The following is a 27,707-nucleotide window of genomic DNA, read 5'->3' on the forward strand; positions in this document are numbered from 1 at the left end:
TGGCAATCCGCAAAACATCAACTTTGTTATTTTTTTGGGGGGGGCCTGAGTACGTTGGCACACGTGTCTAAATAACACAAGTAGCGAGAGAGGGACTTAAAGAGCTACTGCCACCTCCCTATACAATATATATTTAACTCTGGCCACTGGAATTATCGGCAGAGGAGAGCTACATTAGGTAACGCCGTTGACTAAATTATGCGGCAAGAAAAGGCAAATTGTGCAGCTTAATTCAGCACATTTTGTGTTCTTTTTAGTGTGATCCTGTTTTTCTGGGATGGAAAGGTTTATGAGGAAGGGGTGAAAATCGTATTGAGACAGGAACATTGCAGGGCATTTTGATGAAAGGAATAGGGTATGTGGTATTTATTACAATACCGCACTCTTTACCTTGGTTAGGTAATCTTGTTTCAGCCCTTCTATAGTGTATTCCTACATCCATGGGCTTCTTCAGGACCAGTATGACCCTTCTCTAAATACTATACACCCTGAAAGGTTCCTTCGCTTGGAGAACGATAAAGTTAAATTACCTATGTGCATGGCCTATTCGATACAATATCCTGTAAAAACAGAAAAATAGGGATCTAATTATTCCTTCATCTTTCAAAAGCTAATGCCATCCATCAAACTGATAAACCATGGATGTTATTGCAAGCTCATCATTGCAAACTGTGAAAAATGGGCATTATGATCCTCACTTATGTCCCTGTACCTCTTCACTAGTTGCAACGTGAGGATACAGCATCCCACTCACCACGTACTATACGTTGTAGGCTCTGCAGAAGAGGAAAATGCATTTGACGTTAAACAAAGGGCTGCATGTTTCAGAATGGGTTATTAAATAGCCTTTTTCGTTAATGATAATGTACTTTGTTGTCTTTATGGACCTATCATCCAGTAGTACAGCATCTGGGATAATGACATACCGACCGGAAATGTGTACTATCTTATAAAAGTAATTTAAAACCCATATATTAGGTTTAAAGTATTTTGCACTCATTACCAAACCTGTACCGCCCAGACACTTCCTGGCAGCGTCCAAAACCGGTGAATTTTCTTCTTCCTGTCACACTACAATTAGTGCTGGTGGAGCACAGGGATACCTTGAATGCTCCCATCCAGGACCAAGTGATCCACGGGCCATTTGGAACGCACCCACCTCTAAAACCCCTTGGCTAGATTGGCTACCAATAGAACTTTACAAGGACTACGAATCTCAGTTGGTCCCTAATTTAGCTGAGTTGTAATACCACCTTCACTAAAACTAGCTGCCCACCCCCTTGCAGTGAATCCTTGTTTGTTTTAATGGGATACAGGAGTTAGCTTAGCCTTTGGCTTGCCGACTCGTACCCCCGTCACCTAGTGGCTTTTACCCCACTTAGCTTGCTCTGTTTTAGCACATTTATTTAATTAAATATTTCAAGATGGCTGCCTCGTTTTTAGTTAGGCCCATGTTTTAGTTTGCGTTATCAGTGCCACCGCGCTAAGACATCAATATCAAGCGACAAAGATAAACAAACTGTAGGTGTTCACATTAGGTACTTTCCCTCTTCACGCTTTCAAGGGAATTGTTTATATAAATTACTGTCCCAAGCATGTCTTGTTATCTATTGTTTGGGAACAGACCTACGTCAGGGGTCCAAGCAGATCTGTATAAATACTCCTCACTTAAACAGATAGTCAGAGCGATTCCGACCAGATGCCATCGCTGCTATTGATGCTGCATGTCGCCTTGATGCTAACCCAGTCTTCGTGTCCCTACCAAATCTGAGCTAGAGTCCTCATTCCAAGGTAACAAGGGTAGGGGAGCTCTTCTCATGGACATGGCATTGGCAGATTAGGTTTAACATACCTAGCTCTCTTTTAAGTTAGAGGTTAGGCTCATTATGTTAGGGTATTAGGACATGTATGATATCTCATGTCATTACATATTATTGCAAGATGGCGGGGGGGGTCTTTGTATTAATGACTCTTGTCTTTACCATTCCGTTTCTTGCACTGTTCATTATCCTAATCATTGCAGCCCATGCAACCTATTGCAGATTGCAATTTTGCTAAATAAAACCTATTGAAACTTTACTACATCTTCTTCATTGTCTGTGTTTGATTAAGACATGTTGTTCATGTGAGAAAGGGGTAATCTCCATTTAACCACAACACTCCCTGAGGTGTCACACCCTGGAGTTCATGCGTAAAGGCAGCCGCAAATCACCTTTTACTGTTTGGGTTTTTGGTGAGGTGCTGCTTGTGAGCCGGGAGGGTTGGGGCGAAAGTTTTGACTTGTTGTAGGATTGGCATAGTTGCCTACAAATATAAGTACTGTCATCCTTAAACCAGCAGTCTTGCCTACAGCAAGAGTCCAACTATGACACACTAATGTGCAAGGCATTGCCGGTTTCACTGCCCAATCCTGACAGAGATCCCATGGTGGTCACCTTGTAAAGACCATGTTTTATGATGGGCAGTGTTAGAAATGGGGTCTGTAGTTGGCAGTTAGTTTGCACCCTGTCCAAGTAGGGACCCTCACTCTAGTCATGGTAAGGGAGATACACAGCTGAGATAACCCCTGCTCACCTTGGTAGCGTGGCACAAGCAGTCAGGCTTATCTCAGAAGAAATATGTGAAGTATTTGTACTAACACACACAGTAGCACAGTGAAAACACCACAAAAGGACTTCACAAAATTTTAGAAAAATAGCCAATATTTATCTAAATCAAACAAGGCCAAAACAACAACAATCCAATATACACAAGCAAAAATATGATTTTTTTTTAAAGTAAAAAGAGTCTTATGAATGCATTGTTTTAGCACAAAATACCTGGTATGCGTCAAAAATAAAGCTGCACAGGTGAGCGTGCATCAGAAAAGCGAGCAATGTGTTGATCCTTACTCGCACGTGAGGCTGTGTGTCAATTCTTTCCTCGCAGAGAAGGGATGCGTTGATTTCTAGACCAGCAGCCTAAGGTTTGTGCGGTGATGTGGAAGATTTTACCCTCAGGATTGATGTGTGGAAAATGCCGACTCTGTGTGTGAAGGGTCTGCTTTTGAGAAAAGGCGCTGCGTCGATTCTCCAGTCTTTGATGTCCCCGAGACTTCAGAACAGGGGGCAAGCTCAGTCCAAGCCCTTGGAGAAACTTCAGAAGCAGGATTTCAGAAAGCAAAGTCCAGTCCTTTCCCTCTTCAGGCAGAAGCAGCAGCAAGCTGGCTAGCACAACAAAGCAACAAGCAGAGTGGCAGGTCCTCCTCAAGCATCGAGCTCTTCTCCTTGGCAGAGGTTCCTCTTGATCCAGAAATAATCTAAAATTGTGGGGTCAGCAGTCCAATATTTATATTCATTTCTGCCTGTGAAGAAGGCAAACTTCAAAGGAAAGTCTTTGTAGTGCACAAGACCCTGCCTTTTCCTTGTCCTGCCACAGACACTCTAGGGGGTTGGAGTTTGTATTGTGGACTGAGATGTGCAGGTGACAGCCCCTCCCTCACACTCTAGCTCAGGAAGACTCATCAGGATATTCAGGACACATCTCAGCTCCTGTTGTGTCACTGCCTACAGTGAATTTAAAAACAACCCAACTGTCAGTCTAATCCAGATGTGTATTCAGCAGCCTGGCAGAGGCACAGAATGGTTAATCAAGAAAATGCACACTTTCTAAAAGTGGCATTTTCAAACAGGCAATCTAAACACAAACTTCACCAGAAGATGTTTCTTTTAATTGTGAGTTCAGAGACTCCAATTCCATACCTCCATTTGCTCCCAATGGGAAACTGCACTTAAAAGATATTTAAAGGCAACTCCTGTGTTAACCTATAGTAGAGATTGGCCTTGCAATAGTGAAAACCGAATTTGGAAGTATTTCACTATCGGGACATGTAAAACACAACAGTACTTGTCCCCCCTTCAAAATACACTGCAACCTGCCCATGGGGATGCCGTGAGCCTACCTTAGGGGTCACCTACATGTAGTAAAAGGGAAGGTTTGGGTTTGCCAGGTCGAATTGGCAGTGCAGAATTGCATGCACACACAGACACTACAGTGTCAGGTCTGAAACATGTTTACAGGGCTACTCACGTGGGTGGCACAATCATTGCTTCAGGCCCACTAGTAGCATTTGATTTACAAGACCTGGGTACCCATCATGCACATTACTAAGGACTTACCAGTAAATAAGAGATCCCAATCATGGAAAACCAATTACCAATAGACAGAGAGCACTTGCACTTTAGCACTGGTTAGCAGTGGTAAAGTGCCCAGTGTATCAAAACCAGCAAGAACGATTTACAGCACAGGATCCAAAAAACAGGGGGTCAGAAGCAAAAGTACAGGGAAACCACGCCAAGATCCCTTCCTGGTGTTCTCTCCTCATCACAGTGCAGGGCTTAGTAGTCCTCTCCAAGATGGTGATATGACCCAGACTATTATACCATTTCACCAACCTGCTAGGCATAGCTCACCGTAGCACATTTCGAAAAATGAACATAATGTTAGGCAACCTTATATGGAACAAGGGCAGATGCAGAGTAGCCTTATAAAAACTTTAGTTACCATCGGAGCATGGGAGGGTTTGGTTCCCCAGTATTCGAACATTGTTATTTAGTGGCACTACTCCAGTGACCTACCTGCTGGCAGGCCAGGTGTAACCAACAGGAGGTGCGAGGACACGGGGCGTTGGGGTGAAGAAGTTTGCTACCGCCTCCACTGCAAACAATCTGCTGCATGTTGGCATTTTTATGCCATCTCAGGGCGCTGTGAGCCTCTTCAATTGATACTCCTTGTGCACCAGGAATTCCATTATGCACATTTAACCTGGCGGCAGGCCGGGAGGGAGTCGAGCTTTAGGATTCAAAGGGAAGAGACCTTGAAAGACCTATTATAGGATTGGAGACTCGTACTATTTGACAAAATCACCAAATAGACTGGCCTACAAGTGGGACAGTTCCTAGTACACAGGCACCTGCTGGCACTACTGGAGTAACTCTGGAGAGTGACACCCTCATAAACGACACCCATGCCCTATACAAACAAACACGGGCACGGGGAGATGGCTGATCTCCTGCCTTGCAAGACCTATTAGCACTGCCCAGGCGGATGTGGGAGCATGACCTTGTGGCCCATTAATGTGGAAAGAGTAGAGCGGAGTGACTGCCTGCTCACGTAAGGTCTCAAACAATGCACACATTCAGTACATACAGGACAGTATATTAAATACGGCATATGGGCATATCTTACATCTGCAAAAGTTCACAATATTTACACCACTGCATTGTCCACACGCCCCAGATGTTCTGCTCCTACAGAAGACATGATACACATGTTTTGGGACAGCCCATTGGCAACTCATTCTGGACAGGGGTATGTTCGGCCCTCACATGTGCCACTGGCCAGGAAACCCTGAAATGCGGGGCCAGTTGCATTCTGGGACTGTACAGGCGTTGTAGGTCGGGGTGCCCCTAACCACGTTATAGACCTAGCCTTGCTGATAGCAGTAGGCCGATCACAATTTATTGGAAGGCCTCAATATAGCCCAGTTTGGAGTGCTGGCAGAACATGCTACTACCAACAAAGAGAGGGATAGGGAGGATTAAAGGTCCAGTGTACGTTCTCCCAATCAGATTAGTCAACAACAAAAAGTACACTGTTCCTGGAACTGGGGGGACGATAAGAGCATGCTACTACCCTGGGCCTCAAAAGAACCTGTAGTGTTCTGTTGTGAGGAAAATCACAAAATGAAGAAGCGCCTGATTGCCGTGGCATGGGATGAATTGATCATTGCACTTCAAGAGGATCCTGGGGGAGAATCCAGTTCTACCTGATCGAGTCACAACGCACAACCCCACCCCAGCGCCCACACCCGGACATCCATCAATTGTTGTCGGCACGCTTGAATGCTCCCTCCGATGCCTTCTCCATGGGCATGAATGGCCCACTCACATTACAGTCATCCATACATGTGCTGCTTACAGTGGTGAGCCACTGCCCACTTAGACGACGAATAGGCATAGCCGCATCATTCCGACTTCAACTTTGACTACTGCATGGGGTTCCGCTCAATGTTCAGTACAGTTCTTTTGTTTAAGAATGGTACAGTTCTTAACACTGGTTTTTCTTCATGCCTTAAGCCGCCATTCAGTGATGTAACTGATATAACGAAATCCATGTCAAATAGCGCTGTACTTATTGCAGCAAAAAATAGTTTGTTTAAAAAAAATCCAATATATTAGAGTTGTTCAACTGTCATTTAGTACTGAAGCAAAATAACATATGTAGTACTGAAGTTGAATGGTAATATGTAGTATAGAGTTGGGAGACCTCCACTCCACACTAAAGTGTGATAATTCATTCTAAATGTGGGGCTCAGTAGTTTGTGCCATTCACTTTTAGCCCATAATACCATTATTTGGTTGGCTTGTATGCCCCAATTATAGATTGTTACCAGAACTTTAAGGGTGAACGTTGGAAAGAGACGTTGTTTTATGTAGATAAAAATGCTTAATATTCTGGTTACAGAGTATTAATGTACCTAATTTTGCTACAAAAAGTTACTAAGATGAATTTTATTGTGATGTTAACATAAGGAAAAATGTTAACATAGGAAAAATATGTTCATTTCCAAAAAAGCACTTGACTGCACTTGCATCATCACGAAGAGACCGATTTAATGAGAAGGACTTCTATTTAGGTTGCGGTATATCCAATAAAATTGTTACTATCTTTGTCAAAAGGCCTCTGTTGCTCATAAGGATTTCATCTCAAACAACGTATTTGGTATATGAGATGTGATCTTTTAACGTGTCTTAACAGCTAGTACTATGCATCAAAGGCAATTAATTACAGTCTGCAGTGTGTACTGGACCAATTCTCGTGTGGGAGAAAGTAAACTGGTTCTCCAATTTACTCATCGTTTCTTTTTGACCATGCTACAATAATCCATCACTGCAATAGGGAATGCCACTAAATTTCAACATGCAGCTCCACAATATCTGTTCGGTGCTTCTCTTAAAAGGAACAAGGGGTGTTGTAACTCTTGCTCCGAGGTTGTCAAGATCCTCTAAAACAGTGGTTACCAACCTTTTGACTTCTGTGGACCCCGCTTTATAAGTACTGGAGCCCAGGGACCTCCACTGAGTCATTATTGGAATCTGGGGACCACCCACCCCCAATGAGTCATTACTGAAAACTGGGGAACTAATCTGTTAATATCATTACATTTTCTAAGCAGTCACCGGACCCATGAGGAGGCTTCCCGGACTCCTAGGGGTCACGTCACCACAGGTTGGGAATCACTGCTCTAAAATTTTATGATGGATTGCTTGAGTGTGTTAGCTAAAGCAGAGTAGAATTTTATGCATGTCAAAGCCATCCATGTTATTTGTCGGCATCTTTCTTGCTTTTTTATAATCTTGTAAGGAAAATCTCAATCCTTCAATTTCATACTGAGATTATGAACTTGTTAAATAATGAAAGGTCAGAATAGTTCCTCTGTATCCTTAGAAACTGCCGTACTTGGAGTTTTTATCACCCTTGGTTTGTTGCTTACTCCTAAAACTAACTAGAAAGTTATGATCTACAGGTTTTCTATATACTCTAGTTGTAAATTTCGCATTTATGGCCGTCTATCGCCAAATCCAGGAATGATAGTTCATATGTACTGACAGTCATTGTAAACCCCTGTTCATCCTTGCCATTTATTCAGTGTACAAATTCTTCTGCGTTCCTTTAATCTCTATCTTTTTACCAAATTATCAGGAGATCATTGATACATCTTTTCCATTCCTTTTATGTGGACATGAAAAGGGCTAGAGTCATGATAGACTGTAGTCTGTCCAAAGTTTATGGATATATATATATTTGTCACACTAGATGCACAGATACACATCCCGTGTTAGCTTCACCCCCTCCATCTGTAACATGGAACCATTTTTCAATTTGAAGGAAGCTTTTAGTGAGGACTAGGCTTGAACATTCAATTACAAACCATCTTGGCGTACAATATTTGCTTTTAGACATGTGTAATGTCAAGGTCACTAGGCTAATGTCTTACAAAGCTTCTTGGGCTGCATATTGATCTGGAAGGACCTGGTCTTAACTCTCCTGTCTTCTAGAGGTAAGGGCAACCTCTTCCACTAGCCATGTTGCCGCAGACATGAGGTAGCATCTAATCAAAAAGTACTTTCCAGAAGGGGCTCTAAGAAGGAAAATGCCAAGGCCCAAACAAAAGTCTTGGAGGATGTTACAAGGTCAGGCAGGACCAAATATCTGGATTTGAGGATTGATGGAAAGGTTTGAAGGTGGCAAAGGCAGCTCTGAGGGGTCCGAAGAACCTTCTGGAATTACTACGAGGAACTGGAGAAGTCAAGGAGGCAGCAAGAAGCAGAATAGGAAAACTTATAAACCAGGGAAAACCTAGGACAGTCATAAACAAGGAACAGCTGAACTGCTTGAAGTGTAGTGACACGAAAGGCAGAAGGATTCCCTTCCTTATATGGGGGGGGGGAAAAAGAGGAAATTACCTCAGTAAACCAAAATGGATTGTGAAAGGTTCCCAGTGAAGCAGTAGTAAGTTGGTCTCTGTTCGGTTTGGCTATATTCTAATACCAGGAATCCTCATTAGAAGATTGGAAGTAGGAACAAAGGAATGGAGGCACCAAAGGTTGTTCTTAATAGGAACCCTCCAGGAGAAGACTGAGGAACCAAAATCTGGACCAGCAGGTTGGCCGTCATAGGGTAGGTTTGGGTAGAGGATGTGGCAGCCTCCAGCACCCTCCGAGGCCCTGCAGCACCCAGAGGGGGACATGTCCCGCCCACCCAAGATTAACTCGGGAGCCAAAACCTGGCTGGACTCTGACTGCGACACAAAATGTGGGAGTTGTAAAGTGTTGCTTCCTGGGGGAATGTGCATATATATTGCCTCTATTTCTAGGGAAATCAATAGTTGACTGCTGTGGTACTACTCAAGCATGTTTATACCATTTCAGATCCCCTTAGTAGGCGTAGAGTCAGATGGCATTCCGTTCACCAAAAGTTGATGAAACTGGTCCACAAGTTGCGCCAGGTGCTCCGAAGGTAAATGAATACCTGACCATATGGGTCTTCCCAGTGGTGGTATTCTATTTTATGTATTTTTGGAAAGCATAAAAGTATGGAGTAACAGGGTTCACTGTATTAAGAAAGTCCCTCTCTGCCTTAGAAATCCAGCCATGTACCTCCAACTTTGACTCTCCAACCAGCACTGTAATTTCTTCGACAATCATGCTCATAGGTTTGCCTGGTATTTTCTTGCAACTGTTCGCATCTGGCAGGAGTCTATAACACTCATTGACATAGTCTGTCTTGTTCGTGGTCACAAAAGTTCTCCCTCTGTCGGTGGGTTTTATACCAGTGTTTGACGTTGCACCAGACATCCTAGGTGTGGCCTTTCCATAACGTTTTGCCTTCAATCATCCTGTTTATGCCGATTATATTTTGCTGTCTTTAGGACATTGCTAAACTAGTGCTAAAATGACTGTGCTCTTGCCCTTCAACATGGTGAATTCGGTTTACACCCAATTGGCACATTTAATTTACTTGCAAGTCCAGAGTAAAATTAAACTACATGCACCCAATGCCTGTAAATTAATTGCTTCTAGAAGGCCTGCAGCACTCATTGTGCCACCCACTTAAGTAGCTCTTTTAAACATGTCTCAGGTCTGCCATTGCAGTCTGTGTGTACAGCTTACATTACCGTTTCGACTTGGCAAAATAAACCTTTTGCCAGGGCTAAACATTCCTTTCAATAGATATGTCACCTCTAGGATAGGCCCTAATAGACCACAAGGCAAGGTGCATTGTATTTAAAAAGCTGGACATGCACTTTTAACTTTTATATGTCCTGGTAGTGAAAAAACTCTTAAATTGCCTCTCCAATAGGATAACATTGGGTTAGCTAATTGCTTTTAATAAGTGATAACTGTCAACTGGGTGCAGGTAGGAATGTTGAGTGTGGTGTTTAAAGAGTTGTAATCTAAACCCCTCTTCAATGGTAAAATCAGAATTCAAGTCACAGTTTTGAAACTGCCACTTTTAGAAAGTTAGCATTTCTCATCCTAACCATTTGGTGCCTACAATCTAGGTCATATGGCTAGGTGTAGCTGTGTATTGTTCCCAGACAGTGACCCAAGGGGTAATAGGTGTGGAAGGATGGGCCATCTCTGACTATATGAGCAGGAGGAGCTGTCACCTACTACACTTGCACAATACAAAGGGTTTGACATTAGCCTTTTGTGCCACAAGGCAAGCCGGGCAAAGGCAGAGAGACTGACATTTTCAAACACTTATGGGCTGGAAACCTCCAGAACCTTCTCCTACTTCAAAGCCGGCACAGGTATAAATAGTGGACCTTCAGACCCAAATCATCAATATACCTCTAGATCTGTGGAAGACTAGAAAGGACTGCTATACCGCTCTACTAAAGGACTGCTACTCTGCTGCCTAAATGTTAAGAACTGGACCTACATCCTGAGCCCTAGGACCACCAGATTGACTGCAAGGGCTTGTTGGCTTGATTCTTGATTAGAGCCCCAAGGACAGAAAAGGCTCCTTCCACCTTGAACCCAACACTTAAACATTTCCTGCTAGGAGCCCTGCCCCCGAATTGGTACCACCTTGGTCCTGGACCTTTGAATGTGGACCTGCAGTTGCTCTCCCTGCCCAGTTGTAGTCTCTTGGGCAGAACTGATGACTACACCTCGCAGCCTCACATCAGAACTGCTGCAGTGGGACACATCCCAGAAGCAGGACCTCACAGCTCCTCGAAACCTCTGCTGCACGATGTATCCTCGAAGCAGGACCTCACATTACAGCCCTCTAACTCCTCGGCTGTGCAGCGCATCCTCGACGCAGGACCTCGCAGCTGCCGCGGAGCAACAGACCCGAGGCAGGACCTTGCATCGCTCCACAACCCAGATTTAAGTTACTTTGTTTAGCAGGTTTAACTTTGTCCCTGTATTTGGCCAGTGCTCCATTGCAGTCGGCCTGTACTTGTGATTTTGTCTTCATCCATATCAACAAAATAACCAAACTTAGCACTTTGTGATTCTTAGGTCTGTTTTCACTTAAATCTTTAAAATTGCATATCTCCGGTTTCACTGATTGGATTTGTGTCATTTGGGTCTCACATAATTTATTACATTTTACTCTGTTTTTCTAAATTGGTGTGGGGTTTTGAATGTGTTGGGTTTTCACTATCTTACTGTATCTAGTGCTGCATATTTACCCCTTTTCTCTAGGTTAAGGCTAATAGCTTTTGTTCCGAGCTACTAGAGGGTTAAGCACAGTTTAAATTGGGGTCTGCTTGGGTTTCACCCTGACAAGAAGTGTGGCTGCTACTCAAGGAGGGTTTCACCCTCCTGAACCAGTAACCCACTTTCCTACAGTTGGTTATTGGAAAGCCAGTCAAGGCTTTCCTTTCACAACTAGGGAGATTATTATAGTTTTTATTCCTCTGTCTCCTTTTTTTCCAGATTCCCTAGTACTGCCTCTTTAAATGTTATAACCTTAGGTGGGATTGTATCAGCTGAAAGTGTAAACTGTTATTTAAGTCTCAGGCCAATTTCATTCTCATTGGTCATCCTAGGTGGTCGCCCATAAAGTAGAAATGCAATCTTAGTTTAAAAAACAAAACAAAAAAAACCGCTCTGGCTCTATTCTGCATTCAAATGGGTGTGTTTGTTCATATATGCAAAGTCTAGACCTCTATTCAAGACTCTAATCTCCAAAATTGTCAGGTGGGTACTTCAGTGATTCACTACCTTAGTTGTGCGAGGACCTGTTGTTGATTCTCGCCTATGCACCATGTCATTATCTGTGGTACCTCTGTCCTTCCTGTGTCTTTTTGAGTATTGATTCTTTAACTGCCTCTTCACCTTCCTCTCCCGAAAGACCTGCTAAACACTGGATTAATTGAAAAGAGAGGGGACCAGAAGTTGCGTGAGTGGTGCCAATGAGCTATTGAGGAACATGCTGTATGGCCAGTGCACCCCAGCACTGAATAACCATGCCACCCTCTACAATGCCTGTCAGTTGATAAAGGACATAAGAGAACTGGGCCAGGAAAAAAGATAGATGAAGCACCTGTGTCTTCCCATGGTAAAGGCCGGAGTTGCGTAGCCCCTGCACCCTAGCATGCAAGGGTGAGCAAATTAACTCAAGAAGGGCTACGGATTCCCCAAAACTGAGGCAGTTGCATACAACACGTTGACTATACCAGCAATAAAAAGGCTCCTGATCACTTCAGACCTTGGGTAGCCTAGCCCTGAGGCACTGCGAGAACAGTAATTTGCTGGTGAACCACAAGTAGAAAGCCCCCAAACAGCAGCAGTTTGCACCTAACAACAATATGGCCTGTAGCCACTTCTTCGTTCCCAAAGAAAGAAGAACATATTCAAGGTGGTGGCTGTAGGAAAGTAACATCTTGCCTGGCATGTTACCCCCATTTTTACTTGTACTTATGTTTGTTTTTGCCTGTGTCACTGGGATCCTGCTAGCCAGGACCCCACTGCTCATAAGTTGTGCCCTGTATGTGTGCCCTGTGTGGTGCCTAACTGTATCACTGAAGGTCTGCTAACCAGAACCTCAGTGTTTATGCTCTCTTTGCTTTTAAAATTGTCACTCCAGGCTAGTGACTCATTTTACCAATTCTGATTGGCACACTGGAACACCCTTATAATCCCCTAGTACAGTGATACTCATAGTACGGCCCGGGGGCCGCATGCGGCCCTCCTGACCTTTACATGCGGCCCAGCGGCACTGGGCTGCTCTTAACTAGCCTCAACACTGACATTTAAAAAATTTAAATAAACAGGCAAGCATTTATTTAAGGTGAGTTGAAGGTAAAGAAAAGAGATAACAGAGTGTGTTCTGTGCAATGTAACATCAGAAACACCTTCATTTTTAAAGACCTATTTGAAGCAAAAATGTAAAAGCATGATCAAGTCTGCTCAAAATTCAAAAAGTGTATTTCATTAACACGCAGAAACTTCACCTTAGTACAAAAGATTATATCACTGCATTGAAGAAATATATTTTTTCAAGGTGATAATTTTCTAACCAGAATTTAGAAACATTCCCTCCCCGACAACATAGCCTTTGGTGAGCTAAGAGGCAAGTCAGCTATGTGCACTCTTTGGGTGGCCTAGGTTTCAATTATACAAGAATATTATAGTTTATTCAATCAAACATAAGAAGGTTTTGTGCAGCACACATCCTAAAGTCATGCGAGGTCCCCATGTGATAATGTACAAATAGGAGGGAAAGTGAAATAAAACATTTGCTTACGATCACACAGTTTGGTTAAGTGGAGAAGCCGTGATTATTCCAAAGTTTATAGTTTCATGTTGTGCTATTCAGACACTAAAAGTATACGCTTTGCTTCCCCTAGACCCACCTTACTGCCAACCCCGACCGCCACCCTGCTGCCATCAGTGCGGCCCTCTGTCACATCAAAGACCAAACTCTGTGGCCCCAGGGAAAATGTTTGCGAGTACCCATGCCCTAGTATATGGTACCTAGGTAAGCAGGGTATTGGGGTTCCAGTAGATCACTATGGGCTGCAGCATTTCTTTTGCCACCCATAGGGAGCTCAGACAATTCTTACACAGGACTGCCACTGCAGCCTGAGTGAAATAACGTCCACATTATTTCACAGCCATTTTACACTGCTCTTAAGTAACTTATAAGTCACCTATATGTCTATCCCTCACTTAGAGAAGATTAGGTGCAAAGTTACTAAGTGTGAGGGCACCCTGGCACTAGCCAAGGTGCCCCCACATTGTTCAGGGCAATTTCCCCAAACTTTGTGAGTGCGGGGACACCATTACACGCGTGAACTACATATAGGTCAATACCTATGTGTAGCTTCACAATGGTAACTCTGAACATGGCCATGTAACATGTCTAAGATCATGGAATGGTCCCCCGCCCCCCCCCCAAGCCAAATCTGATATTGGGGTGCCAATCCCATGCATCCCTGGGGCTCCAGCATGGACCCCGGGTACTGCCAAACTGGCTCTCTGGGGTTTTCTCTGCAGCTACAGCTGCTGCCAACCCTCAGACAGGTTTCTGCCCTCCTGGGATCCGGGCAGCCCAGTCCCAGGAAGGCAGAACAAAGGATTTCCTTTGAGAGAGGGTGTTACATCCTCTCCCTTTGGAAATAGGTGTTAAGGGCTGGGGAGGAGTAGCCTCCCCCAGCCTCTGGAAATGCTTTGAAGGGTACAGATGGTGCCCTCCTTGCATAAGCCAGTCTACACCGGTTCAGGGAGTCTCCAGCCCCTGCTCTGGCTTGAAACTGGACAAAGGAAAGGGGAGTGACCACTCCCCTGTCCATCACCACCCCAGGGGTGGTGCCCAGAGCTTCTTCAGTGTGTCCCAGACCTCTGGAATCTTGAATGCAGAGGTGTGAGGGCACAATGGAGACCTCTGAGTGGTCAGTGCCAGCAGGTGACGCCAGAGACCCCTCCTGATAGGCTCTTACCTGGTTAGGTAGCCAATCCCCCTCTGAGGGCTATTTAGGGTCTCTCCTGTGGGTTTCTCGTCAGATAACGAATGCAAGAGCTCACCAGAGTTCCTCTGCACTTCTCTCTTCAACTTCTGCCAAGGATCGACCGCTGACTGCTCCAGGACACCTGCAAAACCGCAACAAAGTAGCAAGAAGACTACCAGCAACATTGTAGTGCCTAATCCTGCCGGCTTTCTCGACTGTTTCCTGGTGGTGCATGCTCTGAGGACTGTCTGCCTTCACCCTGCAATGGAAGCCAAGAAGAAATCTCTTGTGGGTCGATGTAATCTTCGCCCTGCTAACGCAGGCACCAAACCTCTGCATCAACGGTTCTCTGGGTCCCCTCTCAGCTTGACGAGCATGGTCCCCGGAACACAGGAGCTGGATCCAAGTGACCCCGACAGTCCAGAGGTCCTTCTCTCCAAATTTGGTGGAGGTAAGTCCTTTCCTCCCCACGCCAGACAGTAACCCTGTGTACTGCGTGATCTGCAGCTGCTAGGGCTTCTGTGCACTTTTGCAAGATTTCCTTCGTGCACAGCACAGCCCAGGTCCCCAGCACTCTGTCCTGCATTGCCCAACTCGCTGAGTTGACCGCCGGCTTCGTGGGACCCTCTTCTGTTGTGTTGAGACGACCGCCGGGTTCAGATTTCCTGAATGCCTGTTCAGGTGCTTCTGCAGGTGCTGCCTGCTTCTGCGTGGGCTCTCTCTGTTGCTGAGCACCCCCTCTGTCTCCTCCTCCAAGGGGCTGCCTCCTGGTCCTTCCTGGGCCCTGGCAGCACCCAAAGTCTTCAACAGCAACTCTTGCAGCTAGCAAGGCTTGTTTGCGGTCTTTCTGCATGGAAACAACTCTGCATCCTCCAGCATGCCATGGGACATCTTCTGACCAAAGGAGAAGTTCCTGGCACCTTCCGTTGTTTGGCGAATCTTCAGCTTCTTCCACCCGAGGCAGCCCTTTTTCACCTTCATCCGGGGTATAGTGGGCTCCTGCCCCCCCCCCCCTCCCCGGACACTTGCGTGACTCTTGGACTTGGTCCCCTTCCTTTGCAGGTCCTCAGGTCCAGGAATCCGTCTTCAGTGCTTTGCAGTCAATTGTTATCTTTGCAGAATCCCCTATCTCGACTTTACTGTCTTTCTGGGGTAGTAGGGTAACTTTACTCCTACTTTTCAGGGTATTGGGGTGGGGAATCATGGACACTCTTAGTGTTTTCTTACACTCCCAGCACCCAAATTATTGCCCACAGAGACTATTATCTCATCATCAGAGGCACTTAGCTGCTGTCTACCAGACACACCCAGCTGGTCCTTAAAATATCCCTTGGTACTTGGGCTCAGCGAAGCTTGTCGTGCCAGGAGGATTTCAGAGAGCCTGCAGACATGCCCTAGAGATCTTTTGCCTGCATCCAGCCACTGTTAGCTACCTTTCATAAACCTGTGGCCCACCTCTGATGCAGTGGACCAGCTCATAGAGCTCCTCACTATGGCTTCGAAACCTTAAGACTCAGTCAGCCTTCAAACACCCATTAGGGCATCATATACTAGGCCAGACCTCAGTCCACAGTCACAGACTCCCAGATAATCATTATACACCACTAGGTGGCTTTAAGAACCTTTCTGCAAACCCTGAGACAACACCAGCAGGCTCACAAAAGCCCTTGGGTGGATTTCGGACAACCCAATTTATCTATAGATAGTCCAAGTTCATCCTTATCCCATCTTTAACTACCCCAAGATGGTTCTTAGACACAACCAGACACATTCAGGTTGTCTTTGGGTACCCCCACCTGGTCTTTAAACACCTCTTAGAAGCAGCGGGTCTGCATTTAGATACACCCAGTAGGCCTGCATTTAACTTGCTCTCAGGTACCCACAACTTTTACGTAAACATTAGTGGCCTGCCTTCAGAGAATCCTGGTGTGCCCCAAGAAGCCTACAGCATCAACTCAAGAGAACACCAGCATGGCCTCAAAGAGACGCAACCTGGCCTTAGTCAGATCCAGTTGGTCCCCTTAGCTGATCCTCCTAAATCCCCATTTGGCCTGCAGATGTTTCTAACAGCTTCTCAAAACGCTTAGAATCTCTGAGACCTTTGGCTGGCCTTCAGACTTCCTCTGATGACTATAAACAATCCTCAGCTCACCCTGCGACACAACTGGTTGGCCCTTAGATAGCCTCATCCAACCTTCTGACAGCCACAGCTGGTCAATATACACCTATAGTTTGGCTAAGCACTGCCAAATCAACATAAGGAGCAGGATCGGTACTAATTTCTGTAAGACAGGCCTTCGTCTACAGTGACAAAAAAATGATGGACCTTAATGCAGCCCAGAGCGATTGCCAGTGGCTAAGATTAATTCAAGCAATCCATCCGTCAGCTTGTTGTTAAAATCAACATCAGTGTTGCACACCCCACTAACATACACCCTAGGAACACACCAATAAAACTAGTGCAATTACAACACAGTTTCATAAGAACAACATAGCATCATAAAACCCATGGGTTGCGATGCATGTACAGAACAATGGACAACAAATCCATAGCCTGAGCACAGAAAAACAAAGTTCTTCAGCACACCCACACATTTTAATAAAACCACTACTAAGATCATCCTAGATTAAATCATTTTATTTCATACTGAGTCACTTAAACCATTTTGAAACTTAAGGATTAATAAACTCTATATAAAACACAAACAACACAAAGCAACAAGCACTTTAAAGATTTGGTTCCTCCAGCTGCATTTGCAGCCTCTTTACACCTGCATGAATGGAAGCCCAAACAGAGAATTTAGACAAACAATACCATTAAAATGATGGTTAGGAAATGCAAATACCAGCATCTGAGGTGAAGTTTGTTCTATGCTCCTCATCACAATACCTGGGTCCTGGCATAAAAGATGGTGACAAGAAACCAAGATTTATCATTTCATACACACGCATTTTGTGTGTCCTTTGAGAGAGCTGCTGTTCTGTGTCACAGAAGAATTTACATCTTGAAAGTCATTATTTATTGTGGCACTCCTGCCAGTAAACAATAGTTTAGGTCAAAGCAACATTTTTAAAAGTTGGTACAAAATTAACTTTATGTTTACTTTCCTGAGTGCTGCGAGGCACGAGGACGAAACATGAGCAGTGCGCTGCTTCATTTTTATTGATGTGCAGAAAAAGAAGCAAGTGAGCAACACGACTGACTGAGCTACACTGGCTCGGAGCGTCCTTATCGCATTACTTGAAAAAGAAACCTTTTATTCGTAGATTTGTCTAGACATTTCTTTCAGAAAGTTTTTATCAATGTGTTTTCTGAAAACTTTGGATCCTAAAGCTATACCCATTCCCTTCTGAAAATTTGGGAGTTTTGTTTTCTTTTCATGTTGAATGCAAACTATTTATAGTGCAGTAGGTACCACATTTTAGGAGGGCTAAAATCATATTTTCTTTTGGCAGACTTTGTTTCTATTGAAAAACGATGCTTCTAGTATTTTGTGAGGCCTGGCTAGGAACAACAGATATATATATACACACACACACACAAATAGCTAGAGAGCCCTTTTTAGGTTGAACCTAGACAGCGCTTGTGCTGTTGCTTATCGACCTGTCGTAGGTGAATTGTGAGGTTCAGCTCCACCCAGTCATTCTGATTGTGATTTATGTATGCCAGTGCCCTTTTGTTGAACTTTTTTCGTTATGCCAGGTCATCCCCAATCTATTTGCCTCCTGCCTCCTATTTTTTCTGACCTGTTGTTGTTGGCTTTTGAAGTCTGAGCACTTTACCACTGCTAACCAGTGCTAAAGTGCATATGCTCTCTGTGCGACTTGTATTCTTGATAGGTTTATCCATCATTGGAATATATGATTTACTATTAAGTCCTTAGTACAGTACACTAGAAGTGCCCAGGGCCTGTAAATCAAAGGCTACTAGTGGACTTGCAGCACTGGTTGTGCCACCCACAATAGTAGCTCTGTAAACATGGCTCAGACCTGCCAGCGCAGTGTCTCTGTGTGCAGTTTTCGACTGCCAAATTCGGCTTGGCAAGTGTACCCACTTGCCAGGCCTAAACCTTCCCTTTTCTTACATGTAAAACACCCCTAAGGTAAGCCCTAGCTAGCCCAATTGCAGTGTATGTTTACAGTATACGGTATATACATATACTAATGTGTTTTATATGTCCTGATAGAGAAATATTGCCAAATTCGGTTTTCACTGTTGCAAGGCCTATCTCTCTCATAGGTTAACATGGGGGCTTCCTTTAAATATGATTAAAGTGTAGATTCCCTTTGGGAGCAGACAGACATGTGGAGTTTGGGGTCTCTGAGCTCACAATTTAGAAATACATCTTTTAGTAAAGATGGTTTTACGATTGTGTGTTTGAAAATGCCACTTTTAGAAAGTGAGCATTTTCTTCCTTAAACCATTCTGTGACTCTGCCTGTTTGTGGATTCCCTGTCTGGGTCAGTTTGACAGTTGAGCTGTTTGCACCTCTCTCTAGACAGTGACTCAAAGGGAGCTGGGGTGTAGCCTTCATATCCTGATGAGCCATCTGTGCTAGGAGGGAAAGGGGGAGTGGTCCCTTACACCTGAAAGGGCTGTGCCTGCCCTCACACAATGCAGTCTCCAGTCGCCTGGTGTGTGCCTGGGCAAGGCAGGATATCACAAACAAGAGAGACATTAGTTTGAAGTAAGCCTACTTCAAAGGCCAAAATGAGTATAAGAAGACCACCCCAAACCACAGACTTTAGATCACTTCTGGAAATCAAGAGGAACCTCTGCCTAGAGAAGAGCTGAAGAGCTGAAAAGTGCTGCCCTGCCTGTGACACTGCTTTGTGGAGCTGTCCTGCAGTTGCTGCTTCTGCCTGGTGAAAGGGGACAAAGACTGGACTTTGTTGTGCATTCCTGCTTGTGAAGAAATCTCCAAGAGCTTGTCCTGAGCTTGACTCCTGTTGTTGAAGTCTCAGGGCCATCAAAGACTTCCCCTGCCAGCACCTGGACTCTTTGCTGAGACTCCTGTCTTGCCAAGTGGTGCCTTATCCAGATCCTGGGGCCTTGACAGGTGAAGCTCGCAGACCAGGATTGAAAATCCACACACAGATTGCCGTGCAGGGAAAATATCGATGCACCTTCCAAGAACCGGCTGAACAACGACGTGCCGCCCGCTTCGCGGCAGAAATCAACACTCGACCGGCACTGCTGCTGGAAGATCGACACACGCAGCTGGAGAAACGAGCCGCAACACCCGCTGACGGATGCTGATAACATCGCAACCCACATAGCGCGGTTTGGCTGAGCCGTGTGGCAGGATTTTCGAAGCAAACCTTGCTGGGTGCAGAAAAACGATGCAATGCCTGCCCGGACCCGAGTGCTGCCTGGATCGACGCATCGCTCCCCTGTGGGAAGGAAAACGACACATGCCAACCATACCGGAGAAACGATTCACGGTCTCGCTTGTGGATGAGAAATAGGCGTATCGCTAACCTTTTTCAATGCACACTTGCCTGTGCGTGTTATTTTGACGCTACCCAGGTACTTTTTAACGCGAACAGTGTTTTTACTGTTTACTAAAGGATTTAGGACTCTTTTGCTTTTAAAATTAATAACTTGAATTGTATATGTTGGAATTTTGGTGTTTTGGACATGTTTTTATTTAGATAAATATTTCCTATTTTTCCAAACCTGTGTTGTGTCATTTTGTAGTGTTTTCACTGAGTTACTGTGTGTGTTGGTACAAATACTTTACACTTAGACTCTGAAGTTAAGCCTGCTTGCTCATGCCAAGCTACCAAGGGGGTCAGCGGGGGTTAGCTGAGGGTGATTCTCCTTTACCCTGACTAGAGTGAAGGTCCTTGCTTGGACATGGGGTAACCTGACTGCCAACCAGAGACCCCATTTCTAACACTTTTATAAATCCCTGCTTGCTTGAGTTATCTCACTCTTTGTCCCACCTTTATCCTTTTTTTGTCTCCTCCCAGGAGATCGGACTAAACTACTATCCAAATACACTGCTCACCATTTTAAGATGTGTTCAGGGACTACTTTGATCTTTCATCTGGAGCACTGGAGAGGAGTCTTTCCGAGCTATGCTGTAAACGGGATTGTAAATCTTATCTGGTCACATTTGCTGTGCATTCCAAAACTTTCCACCCTTCTGCCTGACTTGTTTGTTTTGTGACCATCGCAGGTTTAATTATTGTTTTACTTTGGAGGCCGTAGGCCTTTTAACGATGCACCTGATTTCATTTTCACCTTCATGTGTTGTTTTCTGCTCGTGGTAGCCTGCTCGCCCTGTGCCATGTCTCCCCACCCCATCACCCCGCCCCCATCACCTTTCTGAGATCGTTGCTTGTATTTTAAGTGAATTGCCCAAAATCATAGGATGTTGAGCTGGGCAGAGACTCCAACTCCTGAGTCAGCAGCTGTCCGGATACCCTTTGCAGCATGTCTGATGCTGTTTCATTGCTTGATTTTTAAATGTTGCCAGATGGAGTTTTTTTATAAGCTCAAATGTTGTTCGAGTCACATTGCTGTTTGCTAAGATCTCGGTAATTCGTTGTTTAGTGTGGCTTCAAAGGGGGTCCTCTTACATCAGGGGACTGAAACCTGGTTCTGATCTCAGCAACCTCTTTTTTCCACACTAGAACTGGGCATATTTCTTCTGCAACCATCTCTCTTTGGAAGAAGAGTATTTGGACAAGATAAGATAGTATCTTATTTTGTGTAGCCAGCGCTCTAAATGTGCACCCCTTTCCCTGCGCTGTAGGAATGGCGTTGAGGTGTCTGGTACAAAAAAAAAAGCTATGTGCCTTGTTACTACAGCAATCCTGTTCTTTTGTGAAGTTTTTAAATATATTGTAACCTAGATTTAACACTTATGCCCTTGACAGATTCTCAGCTTGCTCTGGTTTTCAGTGTTTCGAAGACACCCTTTGGAGTGTGTGATTGAAAACGGCGTTGCTTGTTATAAGACTTTTATGGGAGGTGTGAGGTTTGGAAATGTGCTGTAAATGTAGTGTGACAGCAGTGTTGCACATAAGCGTGAAAGAATAAAAAATTTCTAGCTTACTCATCAAAATTTTTCCATTTTATTAAGGACACGGAAGCGAGGATTATGCTTATCTCTCTCTTTACTGCAAACAAACCGCAGCCAATTAAAACACTTAAAACAAAAAACTACATTTCCCATGAAACCTGTAGTCCATAATATACCCAATCACATGCCTGCTCCATGTATATCTAAGTCTGCAAACATAGTCCTTCCTCTTTCTTTGCAATCAAAAACCAACAATACTTGACTCCCAGGAACTTGGAATCTTTGTCCCACCGAAATCCACCAGAAACATCGGCAGTCTTCTATTCTGAAGAAACCAACTTCTTCTTCTTTTTATGAATCTATCATAATCAGGAAGTTTTGTTATCCGCACCTGAAGTAAATAAGGAAATGTGCAATAATATCCAAACCTTTATAACAATTTTATAAAATAGTTCAATAAAGTAGGAGGGCATACAAATCTACAAAATATTCATAGCATTGTCAAACGTTATAGCAAAAATAAGATCATCATTAGTTGCTGAGTGGGATAATCCTCGCCTCCGTGTCCTTAATAGAATTAAAAATTCTTGATGCGTAAGCAAGAACATTTTTTATTCTATGTCAGGACCGGAGTCTTCGTATTATGCTAGTTCAAAGCTGATTTACCACTGCAGAAACATCAACAATTGGTTTGTGATAAAAAACGTTAAATGTGGATTATGAGGACCAATCAGCTGCTCTCATTATATTGTCCAAACGAGAACCTACTGACAAGGCCTTAGAAGTCATAGCACCACAAACTGAGTGAGGTCCAAACATAGATACGTCTATTCCAGCCTCCCCAATAATCCATCTGGCCAAGGTAGCCACTGAAACTGGGCCAAAAGGTTTCTGCAAAGAAATGAGCAATTGTCCCTGACTATCTCTACGATGTAAACGCGTACATTCTTCATATGCTTTCAAATACTTGACAATACCCAACTTTTTATGAAGGAGAAAACCTGGATAAGATACACCATGATCAGAATCAGAAGATAACGAATGTGATGAAGGATTGCCTCCGGAAGGATAGTGGCTTCTAGACCGGTTTCTGGGATCTCTGGGGCCTGAAGAGAACCATATCCGTGGTCTTGTAAAACGGACGCAGCCATATGTGCTAGGATCTCTGCGGATGGGGCTAGTCCTTTTGACGCTCGCCTGGGAAAACCCATATTCATATTCTGGCCCGGTTGGGAACCAGTGTCAGGTAGTGAACGTCCTTGCAGTTCACGTTGCCCAAATCTAGTCAGTGATTTAGTAAAGGGCTTTAAAGCCTTAATAAGAGCCTGATTCACGGAATCTTGGACATGGTAATCCAAGGCTTCCACTAATCTCTCCTCTATGTGCTGTTCTTCAGCTTTTTCAGGAAGATCCTGTTCATATTCATCCTCTTCGGCGTAGTATGCCATATTTTGTTTGAGGATGAGTGAAGGAGTTCAATGGGGCACCAGTGTCCAGCAGGAAAAAACTCCAGAGAGTCAATCAAATATATATAGAATATATTTCAATTATTTAAATTATTTATTGCAGGCTAGAATGTGGAGGGAGCTCCTGCTATACCTCAAGGCAGAGCCGTACTCCCGATTATTCACCCCGTCGGGCGTTCTGGGGCTAAAAATAGACTTCGACTGGCACTGTGCTAGCAAAACGAGTTAGCGTGCTGTGTTTCCTCCGATCGACCACACCTAAACGAGGATCGAAGGAAAGACGCATGCGCGATGCTAGAAATAAAGAGAGGACTAGTCCTCTTGACCAGCAGTCGTGGTCTCGGAGTCGGAGAGACTCTGAAGCTAGTATTTCGTCTGAAAAGGACCCCTGGGGCTAGCGCTTCCTCGAGCGGTCGTAAAGCTCAAAAGGGAAAACCCCCTTCGAGCGCTACACCGTGACCACCATTCAGAGCAATTTGGCCTCTAAAATCGTGATCGCACGCGCAGTGCTGAGAGTGTAAAAAGCACCACGAAGCGGTAGAAGCCCCGCTCCCGCTGCCAATATTAAATATATAAATCAACGGCACAAATCACTATATTAGAATTAAAAATTACGAAGGAGGAACCACTTATCTTATGGTTGCGAGCAGCAAAGAAAGAGGAAGGACTATGTTTGCAGACTTAGATATACATGGAGCAGGCCTGTGATTGGGTATATTATGGACTACAGGTTTCATGGGAAATGTAGTTTTTTTGTTTTAAGTGTTTTAATTAGCTGCTGTTTGTTTGCAGTAAAGAGAGATAAGCATAATATGAAGCCTCCGGTCCTGACATAGAATCTTGCTTATCAGCGACTCTGCACCCTGAAAGCCCCAGAACTGCACAATATGCTGCATTACTAAAGCCTTATAAGGTCCCAAAGGTGAGACTGATTGCATTGTAAATGCTTATTATTACTTCCACCTAGGAAACTAGACATGCCAAGATGAAATTAATGAACGCAGTTCTAAGCTGAGGAAGATGCAAGCTATTGTGTGCTATTGCTATTATTCTAACACCATTATCATATTGCAGTCTAAACTTGTGGTTGCTTCTTCAATGCTATGTTAGATTTCTCACAAATTTAGCATCAGTTGATTCACATAGTGAGACGCCTTCATTTTTAGTAAGGAATTCTAAATGTTCTAAGAACTAAGGTTAAAATCTACATAGTAAAACAGGCTGATTTTAATTCACATTTGGAAACTCTTATGTATTTTCTTCTGTCATTTCAGGTCTCCTTCCTCACTAACACCTTCTCCTAGATCTCCTTTTAACACTGTGTCGCATGGACAGTCTCGGAGGATTTCAAAAGGGAGGCACCTGTTAAGCATCGAGCCAGCTCTTGTAACGCCAGAGACTGACACCGTCCTGCTAACAAGAGGAGTGCAAGTATATTATGAGCCTTTATTAAAGAACTCCTCCACCACATCAACCTCTGAATGGTTTCATCTGCAGTATGTGACTCTTTATTTATCCATTGGTTATCCTCTTCCAGCTTCTATAAACCAGAGCCCTTCTTATGAACTGAGAAGCTCTGAACTTCCTCCAACTGCTCTCTGGTCCCTTGTCTATTGTCAGGCGCACCCGCGAAGCCATCTTCCCCCTGACAGTGCACATTTCCTTGACAGCAAATAACGTCCTCATCTAGAGAGGCCACCACATCATTCAATTTGACTTAGTCTCCAACCTCCATCAACTTCATTCTCGTAAAAAAGATGATCTTTGCCAGACCATGGAAGAACCTTGAGCTCGCCACTCTTCAATCACAGCTGGTGAATATGATGCCTGTCAAACCCATGACAAAAGTTAGATGTTTCTGTGCCACCTCTGACAAATTGCTCTGATCAAAACTTCAAGCTCATAACACGGATTGAAGACTGGCTGGTCCTACACAGCTTTAAGGACTCTGAAAGCAAAAAAATAGAATTCTCAAATGACAATAAGCTCCAGGCTTGGCTGGGCAGAAGATGTTGACAAAGTGTGTTGTCACTCAGAGTTGAGGATAATTAGGACCGATTCGTTCTTGGTTATGGATAAACTAAGGTTGGCTGCAGATGATTGTAGTTAGGTTTTTTACATTCGTCATTTTATTTTGCTCTGTTTTAGGAAGTTATCTTGTATAGCATTGTAGCATTTTTAAAGCACTTCTTACCCCTGATGAGGCTGAAGCACTTCATGGCTGTGAAAGCTGCTACCCGATTTGCTATGAACGGATGACATGGTGTGGGTTTATAGAATGTCTTACAAGGGAAGCATTTGGTGTCATGCGTGAGGTTTGGTTTGTCAAGAACAACCTGTAGCTCTGCGTCCCCGTGGAGTAAAAAAGGATACTGTAATATTGATAGAGTTGCACTTGTGTGCCATTTGTGGATGGTTAAAAGGTCACTCAGCCTGTTGTGCCTAGTTAGTAGAGTGTGGAGCTGTAATTCGCCCTGATTGGTATGATAAGCGATGGATATTGTGTTTGAGGTTGGAAGGAGTTGTTCAATCATTTTGCAGTAAACTTGGAGTGGTGCTTATGCGTGGAGTCATAGAAGAGTGAGACAGAAAGAAGATGCATGCCTTCAAGCTTTAATTTAATATGTTAATTATCAGGGAATCTGTCTAGGATTGTTAGGTCTTTATTACCTGCTGGAATTCAAAGTAGTCATGGGTTGTACTTCTGTCTAATGTGAAAGTGTTCCAGAATTTGGCTGTCTTCACCAAAAAGGGAGTTCCTTTGATGCATGGTTTTCCAGAAAGTCAGGAAAGGTGCCGGTATGGATACCAGTGTCCTCCTTTGTGATTATATTCAGAGTTTTAGTTGGTGTAACCCTGGCTTCTAAGGGCCAAGGTCACATGTCACCCTGTGAAGACATCCAAGATGTGGGAAGATGCAGTGTAAGGTTCACTTTATGCAGAAGATATATTTGGCCACAATCGAGGGGAGTCTGCCTTCTAGTCCTCTACTGGAACATCTACACAATCTCCCATGACAGAGGCCTCTATATTCACCCATGTGTCTGAACTGACATTTCCCTGTGTAGCATCTTGCAGGTGACTGGGACACCACATGAAGAGTGAGTTATGTCCTATGGAAGACACAGAAAGCCTAAATCAAAACTATCTTAATTGGAGAAGTGTTTGTATTTTAACAAAGTGTGTGCCTGCTGGTGCCACCAAAGCAGCATATTTTTCCAGTCCAGCTGGTTCTCGTATTTCACCTTGGCACTGGCAAGAGTTTCCGCACACTTACCCATGGAGGCATTTTTCTATAAACAGGACTGGGTTTTATTGCTGTTTACTGCTTTTGAAGAAAAGGAAGCTGTACTGCCTACCTCATAACAAGTAGCACGCCCATACCAGGATGACAAAGACCAAGACCGGCGTTGGGTTGGGAAAGACTCATACATGGGGCATGTACTCCAGCATTGAATCCCTAACTACATAGTATCTGTTATCCCCTCTTTTATTTTTGGTTAATCTGTTCTGTGTGCAAAGACTTACGCCTGTCCCTAACTGTGCAAGGCAGAGGACCTGTCTTATGACCTAGAGTGGTATGCAAAGTGTACCTTAAGAGTGGAGCCAGGACTACTTTCTCTGTATTGAGTTTAGCACATCAGGTGGTGATGGAAGCAGCATACAGTGTTTTGTGATTTCATATAGTTTACCAGACCTTTTTGTGTGTGTCAATGACTGGCCATTTAGGCCATCTTGCATAAAATTCAGCTGTTATGTGAAAACCCAGGACCTTGCACTGAAAGTCTGTATGTTTAGTGTGTGTGCACACACAGACCTACTAATATACACGTAGCACATGTATAGCATTAGGTCTTTAAGTGCACGAGTCTGAATACTGAAACCAGTGAGATTCATTTTGTATGCCCCTGGTTTATCTCGCACAGGACAGAGGATGAAGACAGCTCCTCAGATAAAGTGCATAGCTTAAATTGATGAGGATTGAGGGTGGAGCTTAGACACTGAAATTTGGAGAGTGAAGCCAGGAGCAACCTGTGCTGCAGTGTGTCTCACAATCTCTCCATGGTTCCCAATGAGAACCGCTAAAGACTGCATGGATCGGCACATGAGCCCAAGGGGAAGCCGTATTTAACTTGCCATATGCACTTGCGCTGGTTTGGTCACATTTGCCTTGCTGTGTGTATTGGCCCAGGTCAGGTTGTATCTGCCTTGACCTAAATGGGATGCATCTGCCACGTCCTGTGTACTAGCCTACATAAGGTGCATCTTCTTTGGCTCTCTGCCTGAGGACTGACTAAACTCATGCTGAAGAAAGCGTGAAGTTCTAAAGACTGATTCGCTGCCCTCTATGACACTGCAGATAAGAACCTGAATAAACAGTGACTGATTGTGTATTAGACTTGTAGGAAAACCTAATCTGTACATGAGATGTATCATGCTCCTACCACAGTTTTGCGGGGGGGGCAGAACAAACTAGTGTGACCCAGGTGGGAAAGAGCACGGAGAATGGGGGTAAGTTGTTTATGGCCTACAAAAGACTCCTGCTGGAAGAACTGCATAGTATTGAGTGCTGCTGTGAAATTAAAAGGTCTGCCTTTTTTCCTTAAGACAAGCACTGGGATGTGCATTAAAGTGACAGTGTTTATTAAACCTGTGACCGCTCACCCTTGTTTCCATTAGAGTCAAGTTCTGAAA

The 27,707-nt window shown here is 44.2% G+C and overlaps 1 long non-coding RNA gene across 1 annotated transcript in view; it reads left to right on the forward strand.

The window, feature by feature from the left end:
* Nucleotides 1-24,560, forward strand: part of LOC138303938 (uncharacterized) — a 41,759-nt gene extending 17,199 nt beyond the window's left edge. Inside the window, exon 3 of the long non-coding RNA XR_011205471.1 lies at nucleotides 24,287-24,560. This is a non-coding gene — a long non-coding RNA (uncharacterized lncRNA). The remainder of the gene's footprint in view (nucleotides 1-24,286) is intronic.
* The last annotated feature ends 3,147 nt before the right edge of the window (nucleotides 24,561-27,707 follow it).

This window comes from Pleurodeles waltl, chromosome 7, assembly GCF_031143425.1.
Source record: "Pleurodeles waltl isolate 20211129_DDA chromosome 7, aPleWal1.hap1.20221129, whole genome shotgun sequence".
Classification (NCBI taxonomy): domain Eukaryota; kingdom Metazoa; phylum Chordata; class Amphibia; order Caudata; family Salamandridae; genus Pleurodeles; species Pleurodeles waltl.